Source organism: Labrus bergylta, chromosome 21 (assembly GCF_963930695.1).
Source record: "Labrus bergylta chromosome 21, fLabBer1.1, whole genome shotgun sequence".
In the NCBI taxonomy this organism is placed as follows: Eukaryota; Metazoa; Chordata; class Actinopteri; order Labriformes; family Labridae; genus Labrus; species Labrus bergylta.
In genome coordinates this window covers 16,812,428-16,831,141 of record NC_089215.1, presented here as the reverse complement: position 1 = coordinate 16,831,141, position 18,714 = coordinate 16,812,428, and the positions used below count along the sequence as shown (strand labels likewise).

Sequence of the window (18,714 nt, the reverse complement as noted above, 5' to 3'; positions counted from 1 at the left end):
AGTGAATTGTAGAATCTGCAGTGAAATAAGGGGGGTAAGCATTATGAGTTTTTTTCCAAGTATTTCTTTCCTCCCTTTTTAAAACAATTAATGCTGGCTTTATCCACTGACACTAGCATCCAATTTTCCCATCTTTTTCGGTTAGGTCACAGTAACAGCAGCCATCCTCACAGCGACGGTGGCTCAGTTCGTAGAGTCGTTTGTCTCTCAATCAGAAGGTTGGGGGTTCAATCCCCAGGTCCTGCTTTGTTGGTGGTGTAAATTTGTATGCATTGAATTAGTTAATACTGATGGACACTTTACATAGCAACCTCTGCCATCAGTGTGTGAATGGGTAGGTGGGACACGTGGTGTAAAAGTGCTTCGAGTAGTCAGAAGTCTACAAAAGAGCTATGCAAACTCAAGCCCATTTCCCATCCTTGAATACCCTTCCAAATTTATTGTCTGTTTCCAGTTTGATGCTTTGGATTTTGGTTTGTTGTTAACGTAAATGCCAATAAACGCTCCAACTTTACAATGACCAGCAATGGCAAATGTCTTGCAGTGGTCAACGATCAACATTGGGAGGGACAGGCGGCAGATTAATGAAGAATTAAAATTCAGAAACATTTAAATAAAAACAAAATGAGGTTATAAAAACCTGACCAAGCATTTCATAGCATTGTTCCCACATGCAGGATGAGTCATAAACAATTCTGAATGATTTCCAGGAAATAACAATGTCTTAAACGTCATCAAGAATACCTGGAAAACTTCATCTTGGTCGTTGTTGGAACCAGACTGGAATAAAGGTGACAATCAGTGCAACACAGATGTGATTATAAATCTTTAATGTTTATTAGAATTTCACGGAAACTTGAATATCTTTCAAAGTTTGCCAATTTGCAGGTTTAACTTCTGAATTAAATGATAATAATAAATACACAACAATAATTATACTTTACTGTTATTTATCACTTAGGGTGCTAAAGTGCTTCACAAAAGACAATGAAAGCATAAGATAAAAAATAAAAATGATAAATCTTTGGTTATTAATAATCATTACCAAATAATTCAAACATTTCTTTCACTCTCAGTTATTATTTTTACTTTAAAAGAGTGCTTAAATTAATTAAATAAGTTTACCACCTTACCATTTCTTGTGTCGTTGATATTTAAATAAGTGAATAAGTCTGTTCTAATATTTCATTTTTATTTATTCATTTATTTTAAATGTATTTAACCAGGAGAAACTCATTGAGATTAAGAATCTCATTTACACAGTGTCCTGGCTTGAATATCTTTCAAAGTTTGCCAATTTGCAGACTTAACTTCTGAATTAAATAATAATAACCCCGGACAATTCTAGTCAACTAGAATTGTCATTTCATTATGACTCTTACAACATTATTTCCTCATGTTAGCTGGTATCAGCTTCCTCTCCATGTTCACTTCCTGTTTTTTTTCCCCAGGCTTAATCAGTTGACCTTTGACCTCTGATGCACATGATCCTTCGAAGCTAAAGTCCATGCTCTATTTCAAACTCTCCTCTCTGGTTGTTTGATTTTTCTTCCATTTGAACATTTCGACGTCCATATGAACGAGAGGTCAGGATAGTATTTAGAGAAATGCTGTGAAAGCCTCACCTGACCTCACAGCACGTTGAAGGCACGCAGGCCCGCTCAGCCGCGGATAATCTGCAGTCAGGAGCCAAAATGGAACAAAGTCAAGCTCACAGAGCGAAGCAGTTCGACTCATCTATATGTCAGGCTCCAGTTACATGAGAGGTGAGCGCTCTTCACAGTATTTCTGCCTCGCTGCTCTTCATCTCTGGAAGTGGTCAAACGGATCGCTGACGGGGGGGGGAGTGACCTGGAAAACGTGACTCGCTAATAAACACGCTCGGGTGTTTGGCACACTAATGACCTGAGTGTGTAATGTGATACACTGTTGTTTTCTGCCGTGACTAATTGTAACCTCTGTTGTCCAGCTGAGGAAATCCGTCATTTGAGAGGAATTCACGTTGGGACCAATGGATTGCTCCAAGCGTGAGGGAGGTGTTTTTCTGTCTTTTAATAGCTCAGAAGGAACAGGGATTCCTATTCTTGCCAGTGATGTCTTAGGTCATGGCACAAGATACCCAAAACCTTCTGCTGACATACACACAGCAGACAGCGTCGCCCTCAACCAGCCCCTTCTGCAAAAAAGATGGATTACAAGGACTTGAGGAACAAAGCTATTTAAGTTGGAAGCCTCAGTCATAATCGGCCCCGCACAGCTGTAGGCAACGCTTTAGACATTAATGAGAATATGACTGATCACATGTGGAGTAATTGAAATTGATTTATCATTTGGGAGTTGGAAGTTAATGGTTACAGGAGTCATAGAGGTTATGAGCGAACACCGGTGAGATTGTGCATTATCATGGAGGCCTTAGGTAGCCCAACAGGCCAACGGAGCAGACCGTGATCAATAGTAGTAGAGACGGACGTTAGAGGCCCTGACAGCTGATTTCAATCCACCAGAGGATGGACACGTGGAGAGTGCTGAGGTGTTTGTTGACATTCTTGTATTAGACCTACAGGGGAGGTTTGAATTGATGGTTAACATGCTTACTATGGACAGAACAATCTCTGTGAAAAGATGCATAATTTGATGTTGCATGCCAAAAACTTGAAGATTTGAGTGATAAATACACACAGCCATCACATCTGGCTCATCTGGCTCGGGCTACAAACTCTGACAGGAAGTGGATTATAGCGCCGGTTGGCCCCGATGAGGACAAACCCACAGAGAATATCTATAATCTGCACATCCACAGATCTAATGGGGATCATGGCAGCAGCCTGGAGCAGCACTAAGAGATCTGAATGAGGCAGCCAGCTGTTGTAGAGACCCAGCCAGGGAGCCTAGCCCTGCTAAAGACCTGAGTTTATTGAGCACACTCATGCACTCATGGCTCATGCAGAACTTCTCTGTGCACAGCATTAAGCTCTCATGACAGAATGTCACAGAACACTATATGACAACATTACCTGTGTGCAAACTGTAATAACAGGCAGCAGTGTTTGATGTCCGCTTGGATTGCTGGAGCATGCATTTGTGTTTTTAAAGTTGCAGTGTTTTCCTCAGTCCCAGTCTGCTGGCACACCATCATAGCACAGCTAAAATAAACCATCTGAAAGCTCTGAGGCTTATAACCCGTCTGTCGCTTACATATTAGGTGGGCAGAGGAAGCATGACTTTTAAGGATAATTCCTCTCTAATAGAACTCAAGCAAAACCTCTAACATGAACTATGTTTTTTAGGTAGAATGGGAGATGGAGAGAAAGTGTGAAATAGCCAAAGAAGGTCAGGTTAGCCAATCGTATACTGTGATTAGCAGAGAAGATGTTCAGCGTTTTACATTTGAATTACAATGAAAGGACCTCTACAACCCTTTAGGTTGATTAAAATTAAGGTTTAAATTAGTAGCTACAATAAAAAAGGGAGATTTGTGAATTCTGCGATGTTGCTCTCTACTTTTAAAAGTAAAAGGCTTACAGCTTTCCTTTTTCGTAAAGCTTATGGTGATGGCTCAGGCTCAGTTCCTAGTTATGCTGCTTTAGGCTTAAAATCTTCTTCTTGTCTTATGTTAAAATGCTCGTTTTTACAGCAGAAATAAACATCTGTACAGCCTGTTTAAAAATGTAGTACCAATAGCTCACAATGCAGCACAAACTGGAATCTGGTGGAATAAAGCTAGAGTGTGACTTTCTGTTTTATTCTTTTTCTGTTCACAGGGCAGAGAGGAACATTTAACCTAACAGTCCTTGTTCTTACACACTGGAATTACCCAGTGTGAAGGTCTAGACAGGCCTGGGGCTTGTCTTCATGGTGAACCACAGTATCAGATCACAAACATTAAAGCAAAAAAATTGTTTTTCTTTCTCTCATATTTTTTGCAGCACCACAAAAGGGCCCTAAATTCTTAAAACAATATCCTACAGCTGTCACCTCCTCAAGTAAGTAACAGTGACGATCTGTTCTTGTCATTTCCCTGCAGCATGTTCCTCAGAAATCACATCCTTCCCAAAATCTTGCTCATGTCCCAGTTTCAGTGTTGTTTCTGTTGCTTGGTTTTAGCCTCAAACCTCAGCCTCACACTCCAGTCTGCTGCTCAAGAGCTAAACCCACCATATGCACTAAAATGTTGCAACCAAAAAGACATCCAATAACATCTTCAAAAAATATGGTTGAACAGAGGGCGCAGTAGTTCAGAAAACCTCTACTTCAAACTTTCAATGCCTTCTTCCACCAGCTCACAAACATATCAAAATCAGTCAAATATGGTTGGACTGAAATAGATCAAGTATGTAGCTGGAGTCCCAAGGACAGGGAATGACTTTGAGAACATGCATTTTATAACTCTAATGCGCCAAGTCATGCTAATTTCTATTGGTTTCATTTTCATGCAAAGCACCACTGTCCTGATTAAAGAGCTCTTGCTATTAAACAGCGCGAGCAGTCAGGCATGTGGCTCATTAGACCTATAAAATTATCTGTTGTAATTGATCCCTCCTAAGTCCCACCCCCCTAACTTTATGTTGCATGGTAACATTGCTTCGCTGGTTCTGTTTTGCTTGGTTCAACATCGACTAAATGCCTTTTTTTTTTATAAACAAGACAAAAAAACGTTTCTAGTCACAGCTGAAACACAGAAGCAACTTTTCTTTTGTTTAGCAAACAAGCATGGCAAGACTATCGGTCCAAATAACTCCTGCATTGAGTTTTTTCCACATTTTTCCCATCCAGAGCTATTACGATCAAACACACTGCAGCAACTGGATCTAATAAAATATATAAATAAATGAAGCAGCTCACTATGTGTCATACTTTTTAGTTTTGGTAAAATAATCAAAACAATGGCTTCCACATGGTCCGGATATCTTTTACTTTTATAGGCCCCCTAATAACATCTTTTGCCTGTTTGCCAATATTTTCATCATAGACGAGCCTAGCACTTTACATATCTTGCTAAATCTAACAGGAAGGTGGACAGCTTAACAAGATGCAGCAGTCTGCTTATTGGAGCATGGAGAAAAAGAAAGCAGCTACCCAGGAGTTGTTCTCATTTGTTTTTTTCACCTCCTTCAAGTATAAAAAAGGTCTTATAGTCTATCACACTTGCAGAAATCTCCTGAAAAACTCCTGATATTTGCAGAAAGAACGCAAACAGCGGAATTTTTCACTCAGACTTCTCCTGCTAGACCCCTAGTATTTTATAGCAAGTCAGAGTGAGCTGATGTGAGCATGCAGCAGGATATTATCTGGAGAATTAACCTCGAGCGACCGTCTGACAGGGATAGTCTCCAGCTGTGAAGAGCATATGTGAACAACCAGGTCAGGAGAATATCCGAAACAGTCCTCCTGAAATTTTCTAGATATTATCAGGAAGGCATATGTGAAAACAGCTTTAGAAACATGTTTACTGTCTTTTACGGCTTTCCTCACGAGCTCAGTATTGTACTTAATTTGCGGTTATAGAAGCTAAAAGACATCAGCTGATGAGTTTGAAGATTCAAACTCTATTTCAAGATAAGGCTTTCAAAATGAATTAAGCACTTCATACTTAACTTTTAGTTGTGTGAGTCTGGAACTGTTATGGCAGAGAAGTTTGGACTGACTGTTGCGTGCGTGTCTGAATACATGAAAGATGTTGAAGGCAGCCTCTGGTGACTTGGTAGTCATCAATAATTTTTTTTTAGTTTTCAAGTTCAAGTTTCATCCATCAGCTCTGAAATGTTGTGAGAGAGGGTGAGGCAAGCTGAGAAATTCTAATGTAGAGATACAAGATCAGGTTAGGTTTGTTTATGACATTTTTAAACTTTGAGCTTGCCTTAATATTTTTTTTTCATGTAGTAGTTAGTTCATGTAGTTTGTGATGACGTAATATATCAGCTGACCGAGCTGAAATCAAACAAAAAAGGCATCATTTCAAACAGAGCCATCAGAAGTCCAATCCTCCTCTGTGGTTTTATCTTCAGTGTCAAAAAAATAAATCAGTTCACTGTCTAAGTGCCACCTCCAAATAAGCCAAATAAATAGCTGCTGGCTCTTGGTTTGATAAACAAAACAGTGCTGGTCTCCTCAGAGAGTTGAGCTCCCAGAGGCTCACAGAGCGTCTGATGGAGGCTGACAGCCTTCTGAGGGAATGGTCCGACAAAAAAAACAGCGCAGCAACAAGGTGAATCACAAATGTGACGGATCCCTGTAAGGATGAGTCTATGATGAAATCGCAGTATTCCCTTTTCCCCCCATGCTGCCTGTCTGCGGAGGCCCTGCTGTAATTGGATGAGCAGAGCGCATTTCAAGAAATGTTCCTTCGTGATAGAAATGTGGAGGGTGACTTCAAAGAGCTGTCGCTTCATTTCGACTGCGTGTCAGCAGCGGACACAAAACAAAGGCGGATTATTCTATGCCTCCCAAATTTTTGTGACAGTTGTCTTTCCAGCCGCCAAAACTAATGAAACCAGCTTCTTTTAAGTTTTTTTTACACATATGTAAATATTTTTGATCCACAAAGAGCAAAATTGATCCATGAATAAAGTCCTGTAACAGAATGATGTGTTTCCAGCATCATCACTGCTCTTCTGATCTCATCCAATATATTCATTCTTTTACCTGAAGAACTCTTTTTGAAAGGGAAGTATCATGCCGATGTTTAATATAACAAGTGACGAGTTCAGCCCTTTGATTTACAAGAAATCAGCCACTTACAATAAAATAAAGCCTCCAAAACTGAAGTGTTTAACGCACAGTATGTCAAATCCACGGCAGGGGGCTGTCAATCAAAACAATAACAACAGATAATGTCGAGGCTAGCGGGGAATCATGGGAGTGATTCCCTCTGCTACTCCGACCGCCTTCCCGACCCCCCGGTGAAAACGAACTCTGTGTTGTCCGTAGTCAAGACGAACGGGCGAAACCGACCTGACAAAGTGAATATGTTTACCGACGATGTACCTGATTATAATCTACATGACGTTTTTATCAGAGCAGCACATACAGCAACAGTTCAGCAGCTTTCTTAATTAAGACCAGCAGTATTAGCTCACAAACACGAGTAAACTACAGGATTTACATTTAGTAAAAAATAACTCTTTAAATTGTAGACTAATTCACAAATAACATTTGTGAATTCTAACTCATCATTTTAATAAAGTTGTTCAAATCTGTATCGCCAAATCACAGATACTGCCTTTGATGTTATGAACGATGGAACTCTAACTGGCAACAGACTGTTTGGAGCATAGACTATATAAATGTGGACGTAGTCTCAGTGACGCCCTGTGATTGATAGCGTACAGACAGTCCAGGGTGAACCCCACCTTGCGTCCATTGGCAGCTGGGATCGGCTCCAGCCAGACGCAACACCAAATGGGAAAAAGCGGTATAGATGATGGATGGATGGATGGTGGACTTAGTGACATCCGCCATTGGTTTCAGCAGAGGCATTTTAAAGCAGAACGATGCCGGTCACCATATTAGACATGATTACTCTACTGTATGTAACTTCTGGTCAATAGTAACAAAGACAAGTAGAGTTTTTATCCTACTGGCAAGCAGCTACAACTCGCCCACGTATCAGTCAACTCAGCAGCGCCCCTTATTATGAAGATTTCCGTGGCTCAGTGGGAAAATGGGTCTTATCTCAAAAGGAAGGTCAAAGGTTGGATACCCAGCTCTTACAGTCACATGTCAAAGTGTCCTTGGGCACTGAATCAAATCGCTCTCACTGCTGCATCAGCAGCGTGTGAATGTGTATAAATGGATTAGTTAATACTGATGGCTTTACATAGCAGCTTCTGCAATCAGTGTGTGAATGTGTAGGTGTGACCTGCAGTGTTAAAAACGCTTTAGTACATACAAGCTAAAGTCCCATTACCATTTCTACCATTTTTAACCCTTGTTTAACAGCCAATCAAAGAAAACACCAGCAGGAGGAGCCTCCATTGTTTGTTTTGAAAGAAGTTTAAATGACTTCACTAATAGTAATCGCCTGAGCAGAAGGTTTTGTAAAAGTAAACAGATTGAACAAACAGGGTGAGGCTGAATAAAAGCCCGACTGTCATAACTGGAATTTTAAACATGCAATTAAAAATGTGATTAATCGAGATTAACAACTGAAATTTAGGGATTAATCATAATTTTAAAAACGTAATAATTTGACCGCCCTAAAGTAAACAGTTGTTTAAATGAGTGGAGGTGCATTCATTTTAAAACTATGACCGTCTAGTTTCTCAGTTTTGGATAACCGACCCAGAAATCTTTGCCCTCGCTGACGTTGTGTCTTTGAAGAAGATGTGTAAAAGTGGGTCAGTCATTTTTAGAGTCACAGATGTTCTCCTGTCCTTTGACTTGCGTGTCCATGTGTCAGAGTCTTTATGCATAAATCACATGAAGCTGGAAACCCAAAACGCTGACCACTCACTGGGGTTCACTGCACGAGTGAACATTGGGTCACACAAAAACATGTGAACACAGAAATGTGACCTGATACTTGTTTGCTTGTCAGCTCTTGAAATCCATGAGCCTTCAAGGCCGAAACAAGCCCGTAATGGAAAAGTTATTACCACTCATATGCAGCAAAACTCTCAATAATTTATATGACATGGACTCAAACAGACACAGGAGCCTGATGCAGCCACTCACAATTCCCCTCTCTCTCCCTCACTCACGCACACGGCCTGTTTGTGTAAACACTGTACACCTCATCACTGTGGCAATACATCCATAAAAGACCACATTAGCACATGCAAGGGCATCAAAACAGGTGAATTAGAGCCCCGCCATGCTTTCAACACTTCCTCTTTCTTCTGTCTCTTCAATCCACAAACTCAAGGCCTTTCCCAGCTCCCAACTCTCTCTGTCTTTTTTTAAGATGAAGAAATGAAAGCAGAAAAAGGGATGAAGGGAAAAAAGTGAAAGCTATTCCAGTCAGAGTAGAAGAGGGTACACCTCAATGAGGAGCAGTGTGCGCTGTGCGTCACAGGTGTTTGTGCTCTTGTCATGTTTCTCCTTGACTGTGCAAGGACGAGATTTGACTGCGTTTTGCTTTTACTACCAACTATGCAGAGAGTACTTGTGGCCTCGGGGCCGCAGTGTTCAGTGGAACAAGGAGGGAGGAACAGAATTGCAAACTAGCGAAATAGGGAAGGGGGGGGGCATGTTGAATGAGAACATAAATCATCTGAATATTTGAATAAGACATATGGGTCTGTAAGCAGAACTGTGCTCTGAATCTTACAATCAGCAACTTAGCATAGTTGTTAAAGGAGCTGCTCTACATGAGAGAGGAAGGGTACCATCAGAGTCTTCAATGTTTCCTGACACAAAGCCGAGAGAAAGCGGATGGATTATTCTAATCTCATACAACCTGTGTTTCTTTCCATTTTTTTCAAGTTTCAGCCATCATATTTAAGCAATCACATTTTATTAATTAATAGCTGAATATCAAAACGCAGTGACATCACGCGGAATAGATGTGTGAGGTACGGCTTGTGTAAATGGGCTAGTAAACGGTAAATGGATTTGAGCTTGTAAAGCGCTTTTCTAGTCTTCTGACTACTCAAAGCGCTTTTACACCTTCAGTGATTAGTTTGGCATGTGAAGTAGGTGTTTAAGATAGCAAGCATACACAATATTCAGAATCTGAATCAGCTTTATAGGCCAGATATGCTTACACACACACACACAAGGAATTTAACTTTGGTGAACTGTGCTCTCTTTGTACAAAGGTATATAACATTAGAAAAAGTATGGAAGAGCGCAGTACCATCCGCGGCGCCATCTTGGCACATCATTGCATATCACACCATTTACGTATTTATGTGTCACACATTACCACTGAAATCTGTTTTTGTCCAAACAGGCTGGTGGCTTTAAGAAAGGGCTGCAACATTTGGGGAACTCCCATTTTCCTTCAGTTAGCAAAAGGAGCGTGGCTTCAACGCTGTGGATCCACTACTAAGCTCCAATCTGCGCATGTCTAAGCTCCAAATTACGCCCCCATGTGATCACCTATCACTGGAGTATTTTGGCTTCACTTTTGTACTTTTGGAAGGCGACGCAGACACATTGTCCATATTAATAGACAATCAATGGATGAAGTTGATTTAAATTGAAGCAGACTTGGTCCATAACAGGTTTTTTTTTTAAGTCAGAGAACATTAGCTTCAGAGACTCAAAACAAACAGATGGTTTTATTGTTCAGGTTGAAGGACTTGCTGACTTTGTCTCAGCGATTAATTTCATACAATGTGAAAACAATTCCTGAACTGTAATTATTTCAAATTGTCCTTTAAAGAAAGATAAAGAGAGTAGAAGATTTCAGTGGAATGGAGGGCAGAATAAGGCTGCATGTGTGTGTTTGTGTGTGTGTGTGTGTGTGTGTTTGTGTGCAGAAGGGTAATTCAGTCCACCATGTCTGACCCTTAACAACTGTCCCCACCAGAGACAAGTCCCCTCGCTGTCAGCCAGTGTAATCCTCAGCCAGTGGGAAGAGTACGATACAATGTTCACCCCAACGTCATAACTTCGTGACCTGGAACTTTTTGATTGACCTCGGAGGGATTTGAGATGAAAGTGTGGGGCTAATGTGTGTTGGAAGGCTGAGAAGGATGTGTGCATGTTTGTGCGTTTCTGTAATTGTGTGTGAGGGGTGATCTGGGTGTTAAGGTAATCCTGCGAGAATCTGTATCTAAAGCCCTGTTGGATACACACTGATGGCCAAGCAGAGACACACAGAGAGAGAGAGAGAGAGAGAGAGAGAGAGAGAGAGAGAGATGATTGTGGAAATATTAAGTCTGAAGTTATGTAAGAGATACATGGACATCCACAGCATCCCACTGCCACTACCTCATGCTTTCTTTCTCCCCCTCTCTCTCACACTCCTACATGTGCAGAGTGCACAGGACCTGAAGCGCAGAGAGAGGTTAATATATTATGACCGATCGCCATTCCAACCTACACATAAACCTCAAATAGACTCTGGACTTCTAGTACGTTCCAAGAAACACAGCAGATAGACGTTAAAGCCACAGAGAGATATGCTATTATGGCAGCCTCTGGCATAAGAGCACTGTTGAAATATTCATCAGATTTAGGATTTCTCGCATGACAAATCTTTTGATCAGTGGAACTCACCGAATATGGAGACTGGCAGGTTGACTGACATGAGGGGAACAGATGACTGGTTGGAGCATTATATCATATGACACAGTGAAATGTCATTATTACCGAGTATAAATTGTTGAATGCTAATATTTAGTTGTTGTAGCCAGTGGCTGTCAAATATGTTGCTTTAACTTTGGTCCCACCCAGTCTTCTTCTTTAATGTGTCAATTATGGATCCACAGGGAGAAATGAAACCAATTAAACCAACGCGCATGTCTTTGGACTGTGGGAGGAAGCTGGAGTACCCGGAGAGAACCCACGCATGCACGGGGAGAACATGCAAACTCCACACAGAGAGGCTCCTGTCCGACGGGGATTTGAACCAGGAGCCGTCGTACAACAGCACCACTGTGCAGCCCCTCATTTAATTCATTGATTTAAAATGTAGTTTTGGTCTTTCTTTCCCTCTCTGTTCATTCAAGGCACTAACTTCTCTGTCAGAAAACTAACCAACAGGTTTAGCTTCTCCTCCTGTTTTGATCTCTCTGCAAGACTGTGTGTGTGTGTGTATGGGGGAGGGGAGGGAAGGGGAGGTGTTACATGCTACTTAGCACAGTAGCCCAGTGACGCTGTGAGCCTCTTGCCCAAGTCCATTAGCGAGTCACAAACACAGACATATACGGATTAGGTGTCGTCACACCAAAGGAATGTGGACAGGGTTTCCTCATTATGAGTCGGCTCAAGTTCGGGAAGGAAATAAGAGGGGGCGTCAGGTGGTGCTTGGCCCGAAAGGTCGATGATACGGGAGAAGACCCTCACCCCCCCCCCAACACTCACAGAGCAGCTGTGCATCATAAACAAGCCAGTGAGCTGAACCTGGACAGACAGGGGGACAGACTTTAAATCATATCTGTGTTTCTTTAATCATGTTGCTTTAGTGATGTCGCTTGGTTAGCAGAGAGTCATTTCTGTCCGAGCAGATTGATTAACAGATTGATTTGCTTTTCCTCTGCATGATATCTGTTTGAGTATTCAGCAGCAGCTCCTCTCAGTGTCTTTGACCAAGGTGAACCATGACTAGATGGGGTTTTTTTTTCTTTCTGTCTGTCTGTGTTGGACTCGGAGCTACAAGGAGTCAGCTTGTAGGTTCAGCTGTGCAAGAGGAAGTAGCTCTGTGTATGAGGAGACACTGAGCACATGAGCAGGGACGACGCCTGTAGCAGCAGGTGGAATTTAGTCTCTCAAACTCTGTGTGTCGGATGATAAAGTAAAATCTACGCTGCACTTTCCACACCGCCATCCCTGTGATTTACTGCGTTCACCTTTGGGTGCTATACAGTCATTCTGTCATGGGCTGAACCCCTGCTCAGAAAATACCTCACGTCTCCTTCTTCTTACAGAAAAATGACTCCTCTCTTCTCACTCGGCTTGTTCTCTCTAACTCTGAAATAAATAACCTTCATGTTTCTTTTCCAACACACTGTTCTTTCATACTTTTCATGGGATTTCATATTTTCGGGTATTATGACCCATGATCCTTTACTAGTTAAGCCTTGTAATGTAGCTGATCTGGGTATCAGATCTTATTTAATGTTGCATTCATTCAAAGTTGCCACACATAGGGGTATTAGCTTATCAAGCCACTAAGCTGCCTGTTTAGACTGTTTTTGTTTTTTGCAACTCCAAGCAAGCAAATCAAAAAGTTTACGATTTGTCATATGACTTTATGAGAGGCGTGTCTGTGGATTTTACAACAGTCTGCATAAAACAACACCAACGAGGGAAATTGGAGGAAAGCCATGCCTCCACGTTTGGAGGCAAAAGTCCATAAAACGGTTTTTTTATACAGTCCAGGTTCAAACAGCACAAGATAACATGAGATAACATAAGATAGGATAGAATAAGATAATACTTTATTGATCGCCAGAGGGGAAATTCAAGTGTTGCTGCAGTTAAAAGACAAGAAGAAGAGCATGGGGGTGTTGGTGGCACGGGGGTTGGTGCGTGCGCCCCATGTGTGGAGGGTATGGTCCTCCGGGCGGCCCGGGTTCGAGTCTAACCTGAGGCTCCTTTCCCACATGTCATTCCCCACTCTCTCTCTCTCTCCCTAATTTCCAACTCAGTCTGTAGGGACTTGGGTTGGGAACCGGAGGGTCGCCGGTCCATGTCCCGGTGCGGACCAAATCTGGACGTTGGTCTGGTTTCTGGAGAGGTGCCAGATCACTTCCTGAGCACTGCCGAGGTGCCCTTGAGCAAGGTACCAAACCTCCCACCACCACCAGCTCAGGAGTGCCCACTGTGGTCAGCCCCCTCACCATGACATCCCTGTTGCGTGACTCATTAACAGAGTGTAAAAACAGAATGTCCCCTTGTGGAGATCAATAAAGTAAATCTTCATCTTCTTCTATCCGCTGTCCTGTCATTCCAATAACGGCAGAAAATGCCCAAAAACAAAATCTTAAAAAAAAAAAGAAAAAAAAAAAAAGAAGAAGATCACGCATATGAGTGCATATAAAATACAATATATTTCAGACTTTTAACTAGTATAAGCATAAAATAAGCTTTATAACTGTTATCTGCCATACTATACGAGAGATTTAGACAACTTAGTGTAGTGTGCATGAAATGATCCAGGGACTCAATGACGATGAGACTGAGACGAGTTCTATAAAACTTATGAACAGGGTTTGACACTTCAGGATACTGTAGTGTAAAGGAGGCCCGCACAGGACAGTGTGTCTGTTTTGCCCTGTTTTCTCTGACCTGCTATATAAACAGAACAGTTGTTGGAGGCGAGGCGGGCCCCTAATTCCAGAAGGAGGCGGGGGGGGGGAGTCGGGATGCTGCAGCAGACTGCCTTCTCCTGGAGGACTGCACAAGTCCATCTCATCTCTTAATTACTGTCGTCCCTGAGACCCAGCCCGCTAATAAGTGCCCCGCTACTGCAGCGGGCTGGAGACTCCGCTGAGCTCGAGCAGATGGAGAGAGAGAGACGCCCTCTGCTTCATCGCCAGGCAGAACGCAGAGGGCTCAACTAGGCCTTTCTTGACCATCTGGACTAATATTGAAAGCACATCCCGTACGCACAAACACACACACACTTTATTTTTGTAATAACACAGGCCATGCTACACCCTGTTCTCGGTCACAGCTGATTTGTAATAACATTTGTCATCATCATCAGCCCTGAACACCTTCATTAGAGACGCCAGCAGCGTGGGTACCTTGTAGAAAAAGTACAGTACATATGCTGCTGTACGCTCGACTAAACACGGGCCAGTATTAGTGTTAGGCCTATTACTGTACTCTGCCATACAAGGCTGGCCAGATAAAGTAGCATCCACACTGTAAATAGCAGTGCATCACTGTAAATACTCACAGCTTTAACCTGGTCAGTGTACGTAACTGCCTCTGCGCTCCCCTTTCTGAGAACATATGGGCTAATGAGGATCAATGGCAGATATGGGCCAGCATTAGCACAGACACTAACGCGGCTAATCGCTCTAACTTTCTAAGTTGTTCCTCTCTCCGCTGTGGACACACAAACCCACACACAGGCTGACCTCAATCATCCCTCTCAGGACCTGTGGATCCAAGGGCACAGGTTTTATTTCAAGGCACTTTTGATTAAAGTCAGGCTAGCTCACAACGGCCAAAAGAGTTTTGGTTTATAGTGAACTAATGACCCTTTCCTCTCCTGTCGTTGGCGAGACTGCGACAAAAGAAACACATTTTTGAGAGGAGAGTCTGCAGGTGAGCCAGAGTTACTGCAACCCTGCTGTGAGCCCCCCCCACCCCCCACCCCCGCACTGAGAAATTTAATCTCAGCCAAAACACAAAAATTATTTACAATATGTAAACTTGATCCAAACTCTGAAAGGGAACAGCTGTTAGAACAGTCAAACTGGAGTTTGCAGAAAGTTAAGTGAGCATAAATGCATCGCCTCAGAAAAATAAATTAGGTCTGATTAATCCTCTCAGTAAAATCAAGAGAGGATTTTTTTCTGTTTTCTCTGCATATGCACTAGATCAATAAATACGAATACAAAAAAACACACAAGACTAGAGTAGTTTTGAGTTTGTCATTTGGACAGAAAGAGGAAATAGGAGGAATATTTTCTTCATCCATAAAATTGGATGAGCATTTGCAATGTAATTTTTTAATGTCCAGCTACCTGCAAATTATATAAGGACAAACATCAGAGACTCTGAACATTTACTTCTTGATGTTATTTCTTTTATCGTGTAAGCAAAGTTTCACTCCTGAAAATTAGTAGATTTTTGCTGACACGGCAAAACAGGTTAATATTATAACAGATGAGATAGACTTTTGGATGAGGTAAAGAATAATGGAAATGATTGACTGTAATGTAATTACTTCATTATTTGCTTATGTTAAAATGTAAAGGTTCTGCAGATGAATGTAATGTGCCGTACAGTTGAGCAGCAGAAGCACTGATTGTTCATTGCACTCTTTGTGTAGCTTTCACAAAGTCATCACGCTCTAACCTGTGTGAACGGGACAATAAGTCGGCCCAGCACTTCAGTAATGCTGTGGTCAGCTAACAGCCAATTGTCAAATCCCTTAAGCTCATATAGCCGATGTAACTAGTGATCCAATAGTCTTAAAGGAAACAGGGACATAAATATGGTTAACTTAATAATTAATCATAATAAATAGACTTGTGTAAGTATGTTTCAAACCATGTGATATGTTTCTAGAATATCCAGCACGATTATTCACAAGAATGCAACTTAAAATAGAAAACTTATGTTGTCAATATTTGTTTCATATTAGTACATTTCCTTGTTTGCCCGAATGCGAAGAGGTTAAAAAAATGTTTTGAGAACTTTATAGCAGCAAGCTAATAATCAGGTTTACAGTATGTTAAAGGCACAGTACGTTAATTCTGCCGCCAGGGGGTTCACTCAAAACAATAACAAAAGATGACGTCAAGGATGGCAGGGGGTACTGCTACTCCATCCCCACCCCCGATGAAAAGGAACACGGAGATTACCGTAGTCAAGACGAACGGGTGAAACCAATGTGATCTGTTTACCGAAGAGCTAATGCATTCTTGTACAATTTACATGAAGATATTTATCACAGCAGCACATTCAGGAACAGTACAGCAGCTTTCAGCAGCTGTTCCCACTTTCTTAAGTAGCAGTCTTTGACATAACCTCCGGTGTTTCCACGGCAACAATAAACATGTTGTGTATGTTATGCCGGCTCTGTCATGGCAGTCGCCAGGAAAGACACGTCCCGTTACAACTATAAAATGAAGGATTTCTCTGGCTCTGATATCTGTTGGATATATTTGAGTCGAGGCAAGATAATCGTTACATCACGCCCACCTTTCAATCATGTCAGCTATACGCGCCTTACTATAGATAACGTATCATTCATAAAATCAAAACGCGGCTGTGTAATAAAAACAAAAAACTACCCCCGTACAGTGTGTGCCCATGATAAAAATCACTAATCAGCTCTATATCGTTTTTTGTACCAGGCTGTAAATATGTTAATTTCTGCTGTAAAAACTGTGATTTTTGAATGGGGTGTGTATGTGACTTCCGGGGCTCTTGGAGCAGGACTCAAGCGAGCCCAAAAGCACTTCTGCATTAGCTTAATTTTTCAACACCGGAGGTTGCCGCTTGTTGTGAAGCAGGAAACACCTAAGCTACTCTCTTACCTGTTTTTATTGACTTAAAACATATTTAACTTTAAATCTAAGGTGAGCCAAATTCAACCAACCCTCTTCGGTACATTCAGCTCTAGACAAGCTAAAAACAAAAACACCACAGCCTCGGAGCCATCTTTTCTTAGTTCTGCTCAGTCTTTGAAAAAGTAAACCACTTCTGCTCTCTGTGTAGGTTCATCTCTGCTTGTTGTGCTCAAACCTGATCAAACTTTCAAAATAATTTATAAGGACCCGGCAATCTGAGAAACAGTTGCACAGAGAGAGCAGCTTTTATTTTTGTGTGCGCATCCCACCTTCTGAGGAATTTTCCATTCCGGCTGGTGTAAGTTCAAGTCATCTGTCAGTCTGCAGCGACTCCTCAAACTCCCTGTGTTCACCTGTCTGTCGCCACATTGGATCCAATCGTGTGTTTATGACGGGAGCTGCAGGTTGGTTGAGTGCATTCACTGTAATGTGTTTTTTCTATAGTCTATACTCAGGGGGAAAACTCATTTACATGTGCATGGTCATGTTTTCTGACTCGTATTACTGGGTCTGATTTTCCCATATAACCCTCCTGCAGGTCTGATTGCCTGATGAGAGTATGAAAAACATGCTGCCAGCTGCTGTGCTGTGCTGTAAAGCTTGCCAGCATCTCTCAGTTATATTGGAGTGAACAGCTGCTGCAGACTGGACAGAACAGAAGCATCACTGGTGACAGAAACTCGATTTCAGCTCACCTCAACCCACCTCGCGCACACAAACAATGTCCCGTAAAAACAACAGCACCTCAGAGTTAATGCAGATAAGTCCCATTAACCTTTGTGAGCTCGTTCCGCTCATCTCTGCCTGTCTTTCTGTATCCCTGGGTCTACGCTGTCCTTCACAGTCTTCCCATCTCTCTCATGAATGTTTGATGGCGCTGCCAGCTGCTCTCTAAGTCTGAGGGCGGCACGTGTTCTTGCTAACAAACACAGGCATTGTTTTTGCCCTCTGTGGAATTTGAAAAACAACAGCACTTTTTCATGTTTTTGTAAGAAGTCCAAAAAGACAGGGGTTTTGTTAAGGCAGAATAGAATCAGGCATGCAATGACAGTGTTTTTTTATGTAAAAGACACTGTTATGTTGTCAAAATACTGCAAACAGCAGCGCCTCAGTCATTTCAAAAACTTTCACAAATGAAGTGTAGGCAACTCTACCTCCCACTCAAATCACCCTGGCTGTGTTTTTATGTACAGACATTTCATTTTCTGCAGTCTCTCTCTCTTTTACCATGTGAGATTTCTTTCAGCAACGGAGGCATTCTTAATCATTCATTTCAGGACATCTGTTTGCCAATACAAATCGGTTGACGACGGTGTATGTCCTCCTACTAACACAAAGATTTATTTTGTGCATCAGCGAGTCATCAGCTACATAGAAAGACCACAACATCTCCCTCACTCTGTTTTTCCAACCTCGCACAGACCTGCCCACTCAGCGAGAGTTTCCACCTATCCTGACACCCTGAGGAAAGAGCCATATGTCTCCTCTGCGTCGTCACAGCAACAATCTCAGGTCCATCATGCAATTCTCTCCTATCATGCAAATGAGGCAGGGATCCTGACCAGCAGCCTGCAGGAACACAGTCAACACAGCAAAGACTCCAATTATAACACAGAACCAACGGCCTAATGGGTGCACCTGTACGGGCACACTTTGGTTACAATATCCTATATTTCTACTATCAACTATCTGAAAGGGTACAATAAATTATACAGATTCACAAAGCTGCAGAGACACTGTTTATGTTACTTTGAAATGTTAAAGCCAGTGTTAATAGAGATTCATTTAAAGCCATTCTCTGTCTTTTCTTGGAATTTGAGGTACATTTGACATTTACAATTTTAATGAA

At 41.9% G+C, this 18,714-nt stretch overlaps 1 long non-coding RNA gene across 1 annotated transcript in view; it reads left to right on the top strand.

Annotated features, from left to right (window-relative positions):
• Window positions 1–13,533, top strand: part of LOC114920537 (uncharacterized) — a 21,601-nt gene extending 8,068 nt beyond the window's left edge. The window contains exon 3 of the long non-coding RNA XR_003808857.2: window positions 11,379–13,533. This is a non-coding gene — a long non-coding RNA (uncharacterized lncRNA). The remainder of the gene's footprint in view (window positions 1–11,378) is intronic.
• Window positions 13,534–18,714: the final 5,181 nt, after the last annotated feature.